At 58.8% G+C, this 15003-nt stretch overlaps 2 long non-coding RNA genes across 2 annotated transcripts; both read left to right on the forward strand.

Annotated features, from left to right (window-relative positions):
* The first annotated feature begins 963 nt into the window (after positions 1 to 963).
* LOC125159097 (uncharacterized) lies at positions 964 to 5997 on the forward strand. The gene is made up of 3 exons (XR_007149692.1): positions 964 to 2707; positions 3669 to 3776; positions 5508 to 5997. It is a non-coding gene; the product is annotated as an uncharacterized LOC125159097 (long non-coding RNA).
* Positions 5998 to 9625: 3628 nt separating this feature from the next.
* LOC125159054 (uncharacterized) lies at positions 9626 to 11563 on the forward strand. Its single transcript, XR_007149670.1, has 3 exons — positions 9626 to 9677; positions 9775 to 10168; positions 11458 to 11563. It is a non-coding gene; the product is annotated as an uncharacterized LOC125159054 (long non-coding RNA).
* The last annotated feature ends 3440 nt before the right edge of the window (positions 11564 to 15003 follow it).

The raw sequence follows: 15003 nt of genomic DNA on the forward strand, positions 1-15003 counted from the left end.
TGCTTTGCCGCACGTGGCCTCCACTCCGCCACTCGCTGCTCGTCGCCCTCAGCCCTTCCTGCGTCGGCCCGCCCCCGCCCCCAGCCTCTCTGAGAGCCTTTGCCTGGGTAGCTGCACACATCCTCCGAGACCCAGCCTGCCTTTCCTCTAGTTTCCACGGTACCTCTGCACCCCCCTGCCTGAGCGCCTAGGTATGGACCTGGCATTCCCGCATGAGTGTTGGTCTCTTTATATTGCTAGAACTCTCTTGGCTCAGAATCTCCATTCAATGAACTTAAGTAAATAGGAAATTTATTGGCTTACATTAACTACATCTCCCAGGAGCAGCTTCAGGCTTGGCTGGATCCAGGAGCCCCGGTCATGGCCTTGAGTCTCGGCCTCTCTCTCCCTGTCTTGGTTCTGCTTGTCTTTTATTGACTTCATTGTGGGTGTCAGCTCTCTCCCCGCGGGGTGGAGGTGGCCTCTGACAATCCCACAGTTGCCTCCTACCAAGTGAGCAGCCCCGATTTTCCGGTCAATCTGGGAACAAGTCCCAGAGGGGGTTCTCATGTTGTGATTTGGGTCACGTGAGCATCGCAGAACCAACCGCTGTGGCTGGCGGACGAGGTACATGTCTGTCCTTATACTGGGTAAGGGCAGCCCCGCAGGAAGGAGAGGTTTGCTGCCTGGCCAAGGGGAGAGGGAGGCTGGGCAGTCTCCCCAGCGGGCCGGGTGAGTTCTTCACGAGAAGGTTGTGCATTTTAAGTGTCTCTGCACCCGTGGCCCCCTGCACAATGCCTGGCACATGGATGGGTACGGTCTTTCTTTTTTTTTTTTAATTTTTTTTTCAATGTTTTTTATTTATTTTGGGGACAGAGAGAGACAGAGCATGAACGGGGGAGGGGCAGAGAGAGAGGGAGACACAGAATCAGAAACAGGCTCCAGGCTCCGAGCCATCAGCCCAGAGCCTGACGCGGGGCTCGAACTCACGGACCTCGAGATCGTGACCTGGCTGAAGTCGGACGCTTAACCGACTGCGCCACCCAGGCGCCCCGGTACGGTCTTTCTTGACTAGCAACTGCCCCTCTCCCACGTAGGGGCTTCTTGGCTTTAGAGAGTGGGGCACATGGGCTCTGGGGAAATTATAAAGTGACAAAGGTCATCTTTGGGAAACCTCTCGGCTGCCCAGGTGTGGCTCTTCCTCCTCTGATGGCCTCAAGATGAAGGATTAAGCTGCAGCAGAATGGACAGGGGGCAGGGGTGGGCAGGCTTTCCTGGCCCCTGAGGCCCTTCCCACAATTATCACAGTGTTCAGCTCCAAATCAAAACCCACGGCCTACAGTGGGGTGGAAAATGCCACATAGATGCTGGAGGCTGTCTGCTGGGGTCATCCCAGACACCCAATGCCAGCCTTGGCAGAGAATCAGAGCCTCGAGGCCATGATGTGGGGTCCTGGATCTAGCCATGCCTGAAGCTGCCCCGTTGTCAACAGAACCTCCCTGCTTTCAGAGGCGGGTAAGGAGCTGGTGGATTCGGTTCTGGACGAGCCGTGTGTCTCCTCAGCATCCCCCAACACTCCCCACGGCCATCGCTGGGGCTGGCTGCTTCCAAGGCTCTCCCTCTGCTGAGCCCACCCCCAGGGCAGGGATGCATCGGGTCCTGACGTCCTCTGATCCCGGGGAGCCTGGAACCTCCGTGCGTGACGTTCACGCAGGTCTGCAGCTCCCTGTGCCCTCAGCCTCTCCTTTCCTTCCCCAGGCTAAAAACGCAGACAAGTGCACCCCCCACCCACCGTAACGGGTTCTCTGGAGTCTCGAGGGTGAGGAACGCCACCGCAGAAAAGGCGGCGAGGCCACAGCGCACGTGTTCTCTCTCTGCAGGACGGTTCTCAGAGCCTCAGCTCGGGGTGAACACAGAGCGGTTTTGTTGGGGCCAACAGCCCCTCCCGATCATGCTTTGCGGCCTCCTCCCCTGTGCGGGCCCCGCCACACCCGGTCACTTTGGGTGGTCGGGGTGCCGTCCTCTGTCTAAAGCAGCTTCTCATCCCGCCCATGGCCCCCCTGGCCGGAGCCGGACTGTGTCACACGGGGCTCCGGCTGCCCCCGGCCCAGGTGCCACCAGGTCTGATGCCCCCAGCCTCGTGGCCTGCCCTCGCGAGTCATCACGCATAAAGCCCGGCAGGGAGGTTTCCGTCCCCGAAGGGCCTCTCAGGATCGGAGTGGGGTGAAGGGGGAGTGGGAGTGTCAGGGGCTGCTTAGCTCCACTGCCATTTACAACCTCAGTCACCGACTCCGGGGCTCTGGTGAGCACCTCCCTCTCAATCCGTTCTCACCGTGCCCTCGCTAGCTCCCCAGATGCCACCCCGCGGTCCCCGGCTCCTGGTGTCCGTGCCCTTGTGGAGTCTGGGCTGCTCTGTGCCAAGGTGAGTGGCATCCGGGACGAGGTCACAGGCGACATTGTGGTTTCCACCTTACCCCCTTTCGGATCACTGACCCTGGTGGACCCCGGCCGCCACGCCGTGAGGACGTCCGCGTGGCTCTTCGGAGATGCCAAGTGGCCGGGCACCGAGGGCCCTGCCAACGGCCGTGTGAACTCACCTTCTCGAAAACAGACCCTCCGGCCCCGGTGACACCCTCACGTGATGCCACCCTGTCTGACATCTTAGCTGCAGCCTCGTGATAAACCCTGAGTCAGACCCCCCAAATCCCTGAGCCACAGAAACCACAAGGTAATAAACGCTTGTTGTTTAAAACGGCTAGTTTGGGGGCAGTTGTTACAGAGACCCGGGTAACTCCTCTCCCCTGCGTGCGCCCACACCTACTGGTTCTTGCTGTGGGAAACAAAGGCGAAGAAACAAATCAAATTTCCTTACAACGTACAGCCCATTGACAAGTCCTTGGGACAGGCAGGGTGACCTTCCCCCGGGAGCTCAGCGGCCTGGATGAGGACACTTTGCTCGGGGCAAAAGTCGATCTTAGCCTGACACTGTCCCGCTCTCCAGGGTCCTGTGGGTCTCCTTTAACAAATAAAGATTCCTTTGGAAACTTCCTTTGTCTCAACACCCCCCACCCCAAGATATATGCTGGCAATCATGCTCCAAGCATGTGGCCCCCTGATCTCCCTCTGAAGGGTCTCATGACGGGGTTTTGACTAAACAGTAATAAATGACCTTTTCCCAACAACAGCAAGCCCCTCCGGGTCCTGGAAGCCTTGTTTCCAAAACTCCCGGGAGGCCTGTGCTGTCCTGAACCCCTCCTCGCAACCCCAGTGCAGCTCTTTCTGTGCATGGGTCCGTCCCCCTGCTTTAATAAAATCACCTCTTTCTTTGCACGGAAGACGTCTCGGGAATTCCTCCTTGGCTGTTCGCTCCGAACCCCACGTTTCCACGTCAGTTCTGTTCTCCTGGAGAGCCCTGCCCGTCCCGGCACACACTCAGGCCACCCACCCCCCAGCCCCCAGTCCCCGCCTTGCTTCTGCAGGTCTGTCTACACTCCTGCCCACAGTTCCTTGGTTAAACGCTTCTCAAACGAGCCGGTTTGCACGCAACAGCCATTTCTTGTCAGGCCCACGCTTGGCAAAGCCACCCCACCCCCACCCCCAGTCAAGACCCAACCAACTGCCACTGGAAGGGACTTTCCGGGCCTTTCCCAGCTGGAGAAATCTGGAAGCAACTTTGACCTTTTCCTCAGATCCACCCGCAGCAGCAGCGACGGCTGAGGACCCGTAATAAAGAAAATGCAATCGGACGCGCTGGAACGACGTTCCGCTTTCTCATTGCTGACCGTCAACCTCCGCAGGTAGTTGTGGAGAGGGGGCAGCGTGTGAGAGGACACTACTCGGTTCCACCGTCACCCGCTTCGCCTCCTCTGTGTGTGTGGGCAGCATGGCCTCCGGGGCCCCGGGAGCCGCCTTCCACCAGGGAGAGAGGGCGGAGGGCTCCGTCCCCGTGTCCCTGTCCCCGTGCCACCTGCGGAGGCCGACTTGCCCAGGCTCTTCGGGAAAGTCCCGGGAGGAGGGACTTCCTCACCGCATCCCTGGAATGTTGTTTTCCCTCCGGAGGAAGCCTGGGTGCAGGAGTCTCTTCCTGCCAGGGATTCCCCTCCGGTGCCCCCACCCCTGAGACGCCGCTGCCCACAGGTCGTGGGCTGGTGGCCGGGCGGCCGCGGGAGGGGCGGGTCCAGAGCCACGAGGGGCAGCACCAGCTCCGGGGACCCTGCCTGTGTTTAGGCGTTTGATGTTTCGTTCATCAGGAATTTTGAATTAACTCTGGCTTCGGAGAGGGTTGGGCTAAAATGGTGCTCATCTTGATCAGTGGGTTTTTTTAGCGACTCCCACTTGGATTTCGCACCAAGACAAGCATCTCCCTCGCTGTGCCCTGAGGTCTGGTTTCTGCCCTCGAGGGACAGGACACACATCACACACTGGGTGTGCGTGGTCATCTGCACGGGGCGTCTCCCGCGGAGCCCGAACCCCACGCAGCCATGTGCCAGCACCTGGCAGACGCCGACAGAAGCCCGATAAACACCAGTACACGGAAGGGGCCTGACCCTCCCGGGCCAGGACCCCGCACGGACGGCGGCAGGGCCCCCGGCACAGCAGGAGGGCAGTCCTGAGGGACAAAGAGCGGCCACTGCCCGTCTGCCGGCCCCACGCTGGCCTCCGCCCCAGGGCAGTGACCGGGCAGTGCTGTGGATGCCCGGCGGCTTCTGAGGGACCAAAGGGTTGGTGTGGGTCCTCACAGAAGGGGTCTGGGGGTCCCGGCGGCTGCAGCAGTGGCCACAGTGGCCCCTCATCCCAGATGGATGAGGCCGCCCGCCGCCCAGCCCTGGGCCCAGACTCCCCGGGATCACACCAGCCCTGCCTGGTTTAGACGCTCCCTCCCCGGCAATCAGCGCGGCTCCGCCCCATTCTCCCGCCGATGTTTCTCTGAACCCCTCTTGGAACATCAACCTGAACACCGCGTTTCAGATGCACCGTGAACAGATGCAGGCCTGTGAACAGCATGATCCCAGATATGCAGAGTGCAGGGCCCCTCCCCCGTCTCCTCTGCCAGGTCCCCCAGCCCTGGGGCCCCTGTCACTCCGTCTGATACATGGAAGGGGCAGCAAATGCTCCTTGACCTGGTGCTGTGCTGGGGGCTTCATGCCGTGGGCCACCCCCACCCGCCGGGCCCCTGTTGTGTGGTTGGGGCTCAGCGTGTTAAGTGACCTGTGTGGGGTTGCCCAGCGCCTGCCCCCTGGGCTACCCTGGAGCGTGGGGCTCCCCACTTTGCTGAGATCGAGTCCCCTGGAAAGGGAAGAAGGGGTGGGCCGCACGTGGGGTTGGCGCGTCCCTGCGCGTGCCGCGCCTTCTGAAGCTTCTCCGTTGGCCTGGTCCAGGGCCCTGCAGCCGAGCCCTGGGACGGTCCAGGCAGCCAACAGAAGGGAAGGGGGCAGGCGAGGTGGGCCGAAATAGCAACTGTCCCGGCTGCCCCGCAGGACCCCTCCAAGCCGTCCACTGTCTGTCTGTCCCTGCACCCGCCCAACTAGGCTCACGGCCGACCAGAGAGCACCCGCCCCGCCTGGCAGCAGGCAGCCCGGTGGGGCCCGAGGGCCAGCGGCCAGGGCGCTGGGAGGAGCCCCATCCTGACGACAGAAGCCCGCCTCTGCCTGCCCGGTTTCTGCAGTGAGCACACCCTCTCAGAGAAGGACCTGGAAGCCCAGAAAGCCGCTGGCAGGGCTGAGAGAAGGAAGGGGGTCGGAAAGAGAGGTCTGTGTGCAGGTAGAGCCTGTGCACATGTGTGTTACACACACACGTGACATGCACACCATGAACACGCCCCCACATGCCCCTCACACACCAACACACACAGAACTAGGCTTTCCTCTTGCACAACAAGCACAAACTCCTGGGTCTCCAATCAGCCAGAGCTGTGTTTCTGGCTCTCACTCTGTGCCGTATCCAATCTACTCCGTTTGCCACAAGGCCTACCCACCTCGGCACAGGTGAGCCTCACCTTGCCTCACTGCCTGACCATGGCTGTCCCGCGAGGTGTGGGCCAGTGACCAGACCTGCTTGCTTTCCTGATGGGGTCAAGTGCTGTTGGGCAGAGAGAGCCACCGGGGCACCATTCCAGCCAGGGGAAGTACCCCCGTACTTGGCCGAGGAAACCAAAGCCCAGAGAGACCACGGCTCGCCCAAGGTCACACAGCACAGCTAGGCTCCTTCCTGCATGTAGCCTGGGGGTGGAGGGACTCAGCCTGTGAATCAGCTTGGTGCCCACATCCAGTTTTCCACCTGGTCCTGGCCCCCAGCCCTCTGCTGATAGTGGGTACCAGGAAGTATTTACAGAGGGGCTATTGGATCGTGTCCTGGCACCCTCCCTCCTTATTCCCATTTATGCCCACGGACGAAGGACCCCGTGGACCACCTACCTCACTCTCCCAGAAAACAGCTTTGGCATGTACTTTGTTAACGAGACCGCAGTCTGCTGACCCATTCTCTGCCTTCAGCCACACTTCCTCGCCTGCTGGTCATTCTCTGTGTCTCTCTCTCACTCCCTTCTAAGCCTCCCTCTTCCCTGGGACTCTGAACCACATCACTCATTCTGTCTTTGGTCTGCAAAATGCCCACATCTGTAAACATCCCTGCAAACATCCTGAGCTCTTCCACTCCCTCACCTTCTTGATGAGCCAACACCTTGTTTAGGTAGAAACTTCAGGTGATGCTCTTGTCCTGAAGTCAACTTGTCTGATATTAATATAGTCTCATCCACTTTCTTTTTTTTTATTTTTTTAATGTTTATTTATTTTGAAGGAGACAGAATGTGAGCAGGGGAGGGGCAGAGAGAGAGGGAGACACAGAATCCCAAGCAGGATCCAGGCTCCGAGCTGTCAGCACAGGGCCCGACGCGGGGCTCGAACTCATGGACCGTGAGATTACGACCTGAGCGAATTTGGACACTTAACTGACTGAGCCACCCAGGCTCCCCTCACCCACTTTCTATGGTTAGAGTGTGACACTGTGCCTTTCCCTACCCAATACTTTCAATCTCTTTGTGTTCTGATATTTAAACTGTGTCTCTTGCCAATAGCATACAGTTCAGTCTTGATGTTCTTATGCAATCTGATAAGCTCTGTCTTTTCACTGGAGTGTTTAGTCCATTTACATTTAATGTAATTAGTGATATGGCTGGGTTCAGACCTTCAGTCTTGCTATTGCCACCTGCTCTTTCCTCCTTTGTTCTTCCTTTCCAGACTTTCCTTGTGCTCTGTCTCTGCCTTTCCACAGACTTAGGCTCACATCTGGGATCACTTTCCTCTGGTATTATTTCTGTTCTGTAGGTCTGCTGCTGATAAATTCTTTATTTGTCTGAAAATGTCCTCGTTTTCGTATTCATTTTAGAAGGATGTTTGCACTGGGTATGGAATTCTAGGTTGAAAGTTCTTTCCATCACCATTTTGAAAGTGTATTAAGTTGCCTCTGGCTTTCGTTGTTCTTTTTTTTTTAATGTTTATCTGTTATTGAGAGACAGAGAGACACAGAGAGACAGAGCAGAGACAGAGACAGAGGGGCAGAGAGAGGGGGAAACACAGAATCTGAAGCAGGCTCCAGGCTCCGAGCTGTCAGCACAGAGCCCACCATGGGGCTCAAACTCATGAAAGTCACGAACCGCGAGATCATGACCTGAGCCAAAGTCAGACGCTTAACCGACAGAGCCACCCAGGCGCCCCTCATTGTTCTTAATTGGAAGATGCTCATCATTCTCATTGCTGTTCCCTGGGTGGCAAAGTATCATTTTCTCTGGAAGCTTCCAAGATTTTGTCCGTATCTTTAGTTCTTAGCAGGTTCACTCTAATGTACCTGGGTGTGGCTTCCTTTGCCTTTATCCTCTTTGGGGTTTACGAGGCATCTTAAATCTGTAGAATGATGTCTTTTATCAACTCTACAAAATCCTCAGCCACCACCTCATCAAATATCTCTTCTGCCCCTTCTCGATCTCTTCTCTTTCTGGGATGCCAGTTACATGAAAGCATGTATGATAGACTATTTGCGGTGATCTCATATGCCCCTAAATTCTGTCCCTTTTGCCCCTATTTCTTTTCTCCCCATGCCTCACCCTGGATAATTTCTATTGGCTTGTGTTTGCCCAAACTGTATTATCAGCCCCCACAAACTAAACGCATCTACGGTGTGATGCCCCATGTGCACAGCCAGCCCCTCGCACTCAAGCTCATCCGGGAATGCATCTCACTCTTCCCTCTGCTGCCGTTTTGCCCACACGACAAATCCTGGGGTGCAAACACCGAGCTTCCAGACGTATGGCGCCTTCTCTCAGAGATTCCATGTCTCTGTTGAAACTCTCCTTCCTTTAACTCATTCTATATGTTTCTCCAAATTCTTTAGCATCTTTGTCATAGTTATTCTCAAGTCCTCGTTCAATGACTCTAACATCTGGGTCATTTGTGAGTCGGCCTCTCATGCCAAATTTTCCCTCCTGATTCAGGGTCACATTTTCCTACTTCTCGTGTCTCATAACCTTTTACTGTCTTCTGGGCATCATGGTTAAAGAAAGGCAACCGGGGGGTGAGTATCACTTCCCCCCACCCAGAGGCAGGCACTCTTTCCTCTGTTAGGCGGCTAAATGGGGGGCTGATCACTTTGGCCCACTCAGGAGGTAGGGGCTTTCTTTATCTTGGAAACAATAAGGCAACTTCAACAACAGAAGAGGAAACCCCCAAATCTCTCCAGCTGGCCTCCCTTCTGCTGCTTGGCTCCCACGTTCTCTGCCTTCTGCTCACTCAGATCCTTCTCCATTTCCGAACCTGGGGTCTCGGTCCTCAGCCCCGGCTGTGCCTGTCGGGGCCCGGGGTTCCCCAGCTCTGACCAGCCTCCTTGGGGTCGGTCCACTTAGGGCTCCTCGCCTGAGTGTCCCAAACAGGCGGGGGTTGTGTCCGCCCACACCCCACAGCCCCGGGAGCGGTTCGCACAAATCTCCTACTCTCTGTCCCCTCCTGTCACGGTGACTCATCTAGCCAATGGGGGTGAGCCGGGCGACTCGTGGGCTTCGGGAAGTTCCCTCGTGATGGGCATGTCCCACGAGTGACAGATACATCTGGGGCCTAAGCCTTGGGGGGCTTGGGGCTACTTGTTGCCTTAGCATGACTTTACCTGTTGTGACTGCTGAGGGTTTCCCTGCCTGCTGTTCCAGAAGCAGAGGCAGAACCTGGGGCGCCTGGGTGGCTCAGTCGGTTAAGCATCTGACTCCTGATTTCGGCTCAGGTCATGATCTCACGGTTCATGAGTTGGAGCCCTGTGTCCAGCTGTGCACTGAGTGTGGAGCCTGCTTGGGATTCTGTCTCCCTTTCTCTCTGTCCCTCCCCTGCTCACTCTCTCTCTCTCTAAAAATAAATACAATTAAAAACATAAACTTAAAAACTCAAAATAATAGAAGCAGAGGCACATCCGGACCCCTCTCTCGTCCCTACCCCACCCCCAGGACGGACCAAGTCACACGCATGGGACTGTGTGCCCTCCACCGCCCCACCGACGCCCGGCCAGGCCTTCGTCATCCTCCCCTGGGCCTCTGGGCACTCTCTCAGCTGGGGCGCCCAGGACGGCACTCCCTGACTTCTAAGCACATCTGCAGAGCAGCTCTGCCAGCGTCCTGAAGGGCGGTCAGAGCGGACGGACGGGGACGGCTGCCCACCACACTTGCGGTAAAGCCCCTCTTGGCCCTGCCCGAGGGGCTTCTCCCTGCCCGCCAGCCACCGGCCTCTCCGCTCCTGACAAACCCTTCCCCCCACCCAACCACAGGGCCTTTGCCAGTGCTGGCTCCCCTTCCTTCACCCGCGGCCTCCGCCACATCTCCAACCTTCTAGCTCCCGTCCCGAGATCTCAGGTGTCAGTCGCTGGGAAGATGTGACTAATCCCCCCACCCAACACCCGGCCCGTCTCCGCCCTGGAGCGGCCACTCATCCCAGCTGCCAACGACGTGTTCCTGTGCGTGTGAGCAGCCGCGGGGGTTGGCATCTGCTCTGTGACGACGAGCTCTCCGAGGTGGGCTGTCTGCTCTGCCCACCGCCTCGCCACCGGTGCCCGTGCAGGAGACTCACACAGGAGTGTTTGTTGGTTGACTACACAAGAGGATGCCCTAAACGGCACGTGTTCATTCTGCCAAGTGGCTGAGAGAACCGAGCCTACGCGACCCGTACGTGCTGTGTGGGGCAGCGGGGACAGAGGACGGGGCCGTCACCTGCTCGGGACCCGCCTTTGCAGCAGGCGGTGTCCACAGAGCGAGGCCCCAGCGTGGATGGGGGGGGGGGGGACGGCTCTCGCTGACAGGGCTGGGGCGGGAAGGGAGGGAACCACGGGTCCTCTCACGCGGGCACCACGCCTGCCCTCATGACCTGCCTCGCTGCGTCTCAACCAGAGTGCCGGCCAGTCCTGCCTTCCTACCCACCACAGGGAGCCTGCCTCGGCCCTCCCTTTCCGGCTCAGACGCTGTGCCTGGGCCTGGGGGGACAGGCCCGTGAAGCCCCCGCCCGAGTTTTCTCTCCGCACAGTGCGTGCTCCCATCCCCCCCACCCCGACTCACCCTAGGGACCAGTAACGTTTTGCTGCTGGGGAGGGGCGGGGGACACAGCTCTTGGGGGCAGGGAGCAGCTTCTCACGCTCTGTGTGAGTGACTGTCACCCTTGTTCAAGGGATGTCAGCAGGGGACAAGAGTGGCCCTTCCCGAGGGCGTCCTGGGGTGACCAGTGTTGTCACGACCACACTTGGGCTGGGGCTCCAGACACACCCACGACGCGTGACCCGCAGACCCGGGCTGGGGTTTCCTTGAAGAGCCAGGAGCAAAGTCCCCTAGACCCCTGTCCCTTGCAGACAGCCTCGGATTGGCCTGTCCCCACCCCCCGGGAACTCTCCCTAGCTGCACATTTCTGGGTGACCCTCCTCTGGCATGCGGGGCTCAGACCCCCCAGGGGGCAGGGGCCTCTGGCATTGGGAGCATGGGTTCTGGGCCCCTCCCCACCCCAGGCATGTCCCCTCTGGGGACTTGCAAGAGCCACAGGCATTGGGAGGCATAGAGTCGGGGCCACGTCTAGCTCGGGTGGAGTGGATGTCTATTCTGATGGTTCACGGTCACCTCTGGGCGGCATACCTGGGTCGTGGGCATCTGGAAACTCCTGCCCTCTGCCACCCTGGCCTCAGGGCCAGAGGTCAGGTCGGGTCAGGACGCCAGCACGCCCGGTGAGTCCTGGTCCTGGAATCGTGAGAGCTTGGGAATGCAGCCAGGGGAAGTCTGTGGATCGTTCTCCAAACCTGACAGCTCGTATAAATACTAAGCAGAACACCTCGGCAGAGGGTTCCCTAAATTTGATTATCCTGAAAATATGCTCAACATCATCAATAAAGAAACTTTCCTATAAATAATTAGAAGCAAATTTTGATCAACAGTGCAACAGAAAAGCCTGAATTATCTTTTTATTCTCTTTATAGGAAATGTTATGACATCACGGCCACATGAAGAGACAATCAGGGTATCCGGTTGAAATGTAGAAAAAAGAGAATTATCGGGGCACCTGGGGGGCTCAGGCGGTTAAGCATCTGACTTTGGCTCAGGTCAAGACCTCGCGGTACATGAGTTCAAGCCCCGCATCAGGCTCTGTGCTGACAGCTCGGAACCTGGAACCTGCTTCAGATTCTGTGTCTCCCTCTCTGTCTGCCCCTCCCCCACTCGCACTCTGTCTCTCTCTCCCAAAAATAAACTCTAAAAAAAGAAAAAAGGCAAAAGGGAATTACACAGGTATGTCAAGTGATCGATAAATTTCCTTGACTTTATCATGCATACGGAATTTAAAATATGATCCTTTCGCCATGGTTTCTTTTCTGGTTCCAAATAGTCACGTTTGCACCTACACTTTGTGGTTATAATTTTGTATTCTTTTTCTTGCAGTGATGCCCCGAAGTGTAAGCTTTAGGCCCACAAAACCTGGGTCTGCGGCTGCCCAGGCCCTGAGTGATAGAGCAGTCAGGGAAGCTTCCAGAAGGATGGGAGGTAGCATGAGAAACGAGTGTATTGGGGAGTCTCCAGGAGGCCCAGCCAGGTGGGGGCTTGGGGGAGGGGGGAGGGGACCTCGCTTGTTCCTCTCTCCAAACAGAATGAGGACAAATCACACACTACAGGGACGTTGCAAAAATTTAAAGATTAAAATAAATATACAGGATTTTAATAGTGAACATGCATTTGAGTGTTTAGGGAAAGATGCATTTTGAAGGGGTCTCAGGCATACGCTTTAAAAAACAAAACAAAACCGACTTTATTCTTTAGAGCTGCATTAGGTCCCCAGCAGACTGAGCACAGGACAGATGTCCCGTTTCCCGGGCCCCACACCCCGCAGTGCCCCCCCCCCCCTTCACGCCGGCCGAGCAGCGTATCCGCCGTGATGGAGACGGATGGGCCCACACTGACATCATCACCGCGCACAGGCCAGGAAGGCTCTTGCCGGTGTGAGTCCTGCGGGTTCAGGCGAAAGGCTGGTGACCTGTGTCCACTGTCACAGTGTCACGCAGACCGGTTTCACTGCCCTCCAGGCCCTCTGCACTCTGCCCGCTCACCGGGCCCCCCCACCCGCCAGCCGCCAGCCCGCCACTGACCCCTCTGCTCCCTGCAGAGCTCAGAGTGTGCTTTTAAATGAAGCTTTTGATTGGAAAGTGATGAAAGAAGCCAAGAACAGGGAAAACGAAACCCAGCAGTCTCTGGAATGAATCCTGGGAGAGGGGGTGGGGTCTCTCTGCACGCTGTGCAGCCCTGGGCCACCCCTGTCTGACCCAGACACCCCGAGGCAGGGGTCTGGCACCTGTCACAGCCCCCACAGTGCCCAGGGCAGCGTCTTAATCGCTGGTCATGTAACCAGGCTTCGCCGAACAAGGACAGCATCCGATTCCGGAGTCACTGAACTGGGTCCCGGCCCCCCCACCCCCCGGCCATGGGAGAACGGCCCTCCTCCCCCACGGGGTCCAGAACAGCCTTGGTGGCCCCCACTCTTTACCAGCTGCACCTTGGCCGGTGGCCATGAAGCTCCTCCAGTGCAGCAGCCCCCCGGACAGGTCAGACCCGGGCCCCCCCGGCCCCTGCTGTCCTGCTTGGACATTGTCCACGCCGTCCCCTTCTCCCTGCCCCCCTGTCCCTCGGCTGTTACCGGGCCTTCAGCTGGTGGCCCTCATGAATCATTCACAGACTGAGAGGACTCTGCCAGCTTCCCGCGGCCCCCAGGTGATCTTTCAAGGGGTTTGCGCCCGGTGCCCTTGAGCAGTCTCTCTCCGGGTGTGCCGAGAAGTGGGTCGGGGTCTGTCGGAGCCGGGCGGGGTCGTGCAGCCAGCAGCCGGGAGCAGGGCCCTGGGGTGTGTCCAGCGGCCGGGAGGCCTGTCGGTGTCCCCACACTCAGGTGTCGCGGACGGCCCCACCTTCCTGACCTGACCCACGGAGGCAGGCGTCCGTGTTTGACAACAGCCCTGAGCTCACAGTGTTTGCACAGCTCCAGGAGGATGTAAAGCACCACGAAGGAGAACATGTGACAGAGGCGGCCAGTGGCCCCAAACCCTCCATCAAGTAACGAGTGAAACGCCTTGCCCTTTATGGAGAAAAGACCCACTAGGCAGCTGCCCCTCCCCCGCGTGCCGGCTCCTTCCTCCCGGGACCTTCATCCTCCAAAGCCGGCAAAAGGGCAAAGCGTGCTCCTTTCTCCCAGGGGTTCTGGAAAAGTCCAGGGCGGGCCTGGGGCTCTGCTCAGCCAGGGCAGGTCACGTGGCCCGGAGCCCAGGAGCAGGACGGCACCACCTGGCCTTCACTGCAGGGTTGAGGCCACTCCCAAGGGAGACTGGATGCGTCCCCAGGCGGGGGCCGGGGGCTGCAGGGCTGCACGCCTCCCCCCTGCATGCTGTGCACCGCCCTCACCCAATGGGGTGCGAGCCGCTTGAACCTGGCCCCTGGCTGTGCCTGCAGTGGCTCCCGACCCTGCGTAACAAGGCAGCAGGTGCTAACGGGCACCTGACTTTCCTTCTCCAGGGCGGTGCTCGCTCGGTCAGCCGAGCAGGTCAGGCTGTAGGGACCCGCGGCAGACTCACGGTGCTTGACCACAGGAGCTTTCCTTCTTGCGCAAGGTGCCCGTCCGGGCTGGGTTGGCTTCGGGACCCAGGATAAAGGTGCAGCCAGCCCTCGCCCGGGGCAGCCTCCTCAGGGTCACGGCCAAGGGGACAGAGCTCACTGGAGCTGGCAACGGCCCTTGAGGCCTCCGCTGGGGTGGGGGCTCTCTGACTGTGTCCCTGTCACCAGCCAGAGCCTCCAGGTGGCTGCGCCTGTCCCCCAGCAGGCCGGAAGCCCAGTCCTCCCCCAGGGAAGGAGGAAGAGCCTGGTCCCACCCACCTTACAAGCGGACCCCTCTTCCAGGGCGACCGGCCCTGCCAAGAATAGGGGCGAGGGGAGGGCAGACGAGGAACGTGGGGTTCCAGCAGGACCCCCTGGACGTACTGGGCCCTCTGACCCTCCCTGGGACCAGCAGTGAGCTGGGGGCTGAAGCTCTTTGATCCCCCAGCCAGGCCCCCAGGAGTCTCCACAACCCTCGGAATGCAGGTGGGTTTGTCCTTGACCCAAACAGACCAGGTCTTTTGACCACGCGGAGTGTCTCCGTCCACCTGTGACACGCCCCCGGGCGGGCTGCTCGCTTCCCGGGTTCGTCTTGCAAGCAGATCACAGGGAAGGGCTCCATCCGGCTGGGGGAAGCAGAGCTGGCCTGAGCCAACCGCCCGCCTCTCTCCTGCGGATGTCGGGGAGGAAGGAGGTGATCGATCACCAGTTAGCCTGCGTGCCGTGTCTTTGCTGACTCCTTCATAACGGGCACCCCGTCCCCAGCCCTGCCACGGGGACCCCGGGCAGGCTGGCAGCCTCGGGGGGCTTTCTCGGGTGTAGCCACTAGAGGAACCCAGATCCCTCTGTGGTCCTCATGAATCACCCCTCCCACCACCGGGGCTCACCGCCGCCACTGT

Source organism: Prionailurus viverrinus, unplaced genomic scaffold, assembly GCF_022837055.1.
Source record: "Prionailurus viverrinus isolate Anna unplaced genomic scaffold, UM_Priviv_1.0 scaffold_42, whole genome shotgun sequence".
Taxonomy (NCBI): domain Eukaryota; kingdom Metazoa; phylum Chordata; class Mammalia; order Carnivora; family Felidae; genus Prionailurus; species Prionailurus viverrinus.